This window comes from Pinus tabuliformis, chromosome 7 (genome assembly GCF_031772625.1).
Source record: "Pinus tabuliformis cultivar Carrire ecotype Pingquan chromosome 7, CPIR1, whole genome shotgun sequence".
NCBI classification, from domain to species: Eukaryota; Viridiplantae; Streptophyta; class Pinopsida; order Pinales; family Pinaceae; genus Pinus; species Pinus tabuliformis.
In genome coordinates this window covers 136071640-136075477 of record NC_142293.1, presented here as the reverse complement: position 1 = coordinate 136075477, position 3838 = coordinate 136071640, and the positions used below count along the sequence as shown (strand labels likewise).

The window sequence follows — 3838 nt, the reverse complement described above, 5'->3', positions numbered from 1 at the left end:
GTAGAGACGGTAGCTGTCATGGCACCTGGACGGTGGACGCACCTTACACATTCTCGTAGCATCTGATATGAAAGTTGAAAGGTGCACCATTATGGCTCTGTTAATGTCATTCAATGCGCATCCGGCTCGAGAAATTCGGCAAGGTGATTTAACCATGGCCCGCTCTCTCGTTTCTGCAAGTGACATTCGAAGCTCCTTCTTCCTTTGCTCGTTATTTTTTTTGTACCCCTACTCTGTTCAGGTTGTCTCGAAGCTCCTCTGGTTCTTCAGTTTGGTTTGTTCAGCCTATGCCTGGTCCTCTCCCCTCCAGCTCTGGTCATCTTCCCTGCCTAAGCTCCCTTTTCATCAAGCCATGGCTCGACATCGCGGAGTCCCACATCATGGTGGTAATACTCGCAATCGCGGAGTCTCACATGGTTGTGGTGGTTCTGCTCCTCAGAACATCACTCCTTTAGCCTCTGCCTCTGTGTCCTCCCCGCCTTCTAATCATTCTTGGCCCTCTCTGAACAGTTCCTTTCAAACCACCAGTTTTAAGTTCACGAGCAGGCTCATTAAGCGTTGCCTCTCTATCCTCCCCGCCTTCTGATCATTCTCGGCCCTCTCTGAACAGTTCCTTTCAAACCACAAGTTTTAAGTTCACGAGCAGGCTCATTAAGCCTTTGATTTCTGCCAATATTACTGTAATTTTTACGGAGGAGGAAGATACACCAAGCAGTTCGGACAACATTTCCATGTCTCAGTCTGAGTTTCAGAATGCAAGCGAATTTCAGGGTGAGATTGCTGGGGGTAGTGCTCAATGCTGACAATATGAAGAACGAGGATGGATTCCCGGAAGCTCTTCAACCCCAGGCAGCGTCTTCACAGGATCAAGTTCTTGCTTGTGAATGAGTGCATTTTAAAGGAAGCATTCTGAATCTAGTAATCCTCGAGATGGCGGTATTCTGGAAGCAGAAGATAACAAAATGGTCACATGGATTGGCTCTCCTAGCCAGGTAAATTGGCGGTATTCTGGAAGCAGAAGATAACAAAATGGTCACATGGATTGGCTCTCCTAGCCAGGTAAATAAGGACACGACCAACTCTCATACTCATGATTAAAGAATTCAGGTTCAAAGGCTTTGTCACCATTCTAGTCTATGATCTCTCGTTCTTAGGTTATGCATCTATGGTTTTTGTTATATCTGATCATGCCTCTGGCATTGCTTTTGGTATAAGTAAGAATCGCTATAGTTTTCAGTTCAGAAACATTTATGGCCTAGCTAGCCTGGTTTTTGATTCGTTTGTAATGGTGGCTTCAAAAGATTGTATCTCAGCAAACGAAGAGCTGAGGCTGAAGCTGTTATGTCAACTATAGGTCTGCTTAGCTTTTTGTCTTCTAGCATTCTTCAATTCTCGCTTCAAAGTCTCCCAATTATGTAAGGTGATTGAAGAAAGCTATATGTATAAGCTTCTTTGGTGGAGGGCTCGCTTCTGCCCCTCAAAGGTCTAGACCTCTCTGTAAATATTTTTATCTTTTTTTAATAGAAATAGTCTTTATTCAGAAAAAAAAAAACATTCTAACAAAGTCTATAATACACTAAAAATTAAAGAAAATCACGCTCAATGCAACCTAACAAACTCTGTTGATAAGTATTGAGAATCAATCTAGGCATTCAGATGAAGCATATGCTAAAAAGATTCCCTTGAGAATCAATTAAAAAGATAAAATATAAAAGTATTAAAAATATAAAAACTTAACAATGAATGATAGACAATGGTGAATAGAATCGCTGGTTGCACTTCAACCATGCTCGAGAATTGGCAAGAGATGGTGGCTCAGGTAGACTCTCATGGCAAAGAAATTGATGTTAATAAAGAATTTATGGCATTAACAGCAGACATCATATCCCATACTACGTTCGGTAGTAGTTTCAATGAAGGAAGAGAAGTATTTGAATTGCAGAGAGAATTAAAAGAAATGGCTTTTGAACCTGAACGTTTTATCTTCATCCCAGGAAGTCAGCAATTACAGTGTATTTATATTTGAATTATATAGTTTTGCATGTGATTGCAAGTCCATGTGTACTTTTGTTTATGTCTTCTTTTAACATTCTCTGGGTGCTACGCTTTTATGTGTCAATGCCATAATCCTTAGATTTCTTATTTTCGCATAAAGCTCCACCAAGTGGTATACATAGTTCATAGAGATTTCGCACAAGTATAATGCTTCTTAGTACTTATAATTAAGGATTGTGGACTGACATTCAGTGGGTTTTTCAGATATATTCCTACAAGCAAGAACAGGTATGCATGGCAGATTGATAGAAGGATTAAAGAAATCCTAAGTTCTATAATTCAAAGAAGGTTGGAGCCCAGAACAACAGCAACGAGTCAGGTTGACTATGGAAATGACCTTCTTGGAATCATGATGAATTGGGTGGCATAGAAAGAAATCTAACGTTAAGTATGGATGAAATCATGGATGAATGCAACTATTTTTCTTTGCAGGCCATGAGACATCTTCCAATCTGTTAACTTAGATAGTATTCTTGCTTGCAAAAAACCTGGGTTGGCAGGAAATATTAAGAAAATAAGTTAACCGTATTTGTGGCACAGATGTACCAGATGCGAGCATGCTTAGCCGTATGAATTCAGTATGTATTCCATCACTTTTCTCAGTTTTGAATGAATCTTTCTTTTTATTTTTCATTTTTGTCCTATTTAAGGATAGGAAACATACTAGTCATTGATACCTAGTTAAGGACATCATTGATACCTATTTAAGGATAGGAAACATATTAGTCACTGATACCAAGGCAAGTTCTTATTTTCCCATCTCAATAAAGCAAGACAATTAAGGACAATTTTCCATTTCATTTTACATTTTGTCAATCAGCAAAACTTCAGAAATCATTTTTGTGCATAACCAAGGAGAGGAAGCATGTCTGCTTTGTTCCCTAGCTCAAAAGTATCTACATCCTTCCCGAAATTGAACTTTTGGTTTAGATCTTTATACTATATAGCCAGCTGTGATTTAAAATCTATAATTTTTCTGGTATAAATCTGTATAATATATAGCCAGTTTTCATTTGAAAGCTAAAACTTTTCCAACATCAATGGATAAAAGTGTCTTTCGGATTTACTAAAATAAAATGTATTTTAATAAATAAATGGACTCAACTTTTTAACCTTGACCATTAGTTTGAAACTTTGTAAATTAAAGGACTTACACTTTAATTCTCAGAAATTTCTACCAAATTTCAAACAAAATTTAATTAGAATATAGTATTTTACCAAATTCAAAGTCAAATCTCACCCTACCGGGTTGTAGAATCATTTTCCAAGCGAGCTTGGTAACTTTGATCGACTCTGCAGGTATCATTATTTCTGATTTAAGCTAGCCTAGTGACGGTTGTCTGGTTTTTCTAGCTGGCAGATGACTATGGTTATAAATGAATCTCTACGGCTATATCCACCTGTGCATTCGATAACGAGAGAAGCAAACAAGGAGATGAAGCTCGGCCTGCTCTCACTCCCAAAAGGCGCACTCTTGAGTTTCTCATATTTGGGACTGCATCACAGTGAGAAGTTCTAGGGCCAGATGCAAACATGTTTAAGCCCGAAAGATTTGCAGATGGTCCTTCAAAGGCAGCCACTTACCCAAATGCCTTTTTACCATTTGGTATTGGTCCAAGAAGGCCAAAATTTTGGCTTGTTGGAGGCCAGGACTGCATTAGCTATGATTTTACAGAGATTCTCATTCACTCTTTCATCGGCATACAAGCATGCTCCCATCGCCATGGTTACACTACAACCTCAGGATGGCATGCAGATTATATTCAAACGTATCGAAGTGTAA

General features: G+C 38.8%; 1 pseudogene; it reads left to right on the top strand.

The window, feature by feature from the left end:
* Positions 1-1753: 1753 nt before the first annotated feature.
* Positions 1754-3838, top strand: LOC149246118 (cytochrome P450 709B1-like; annotated as a pseudogene).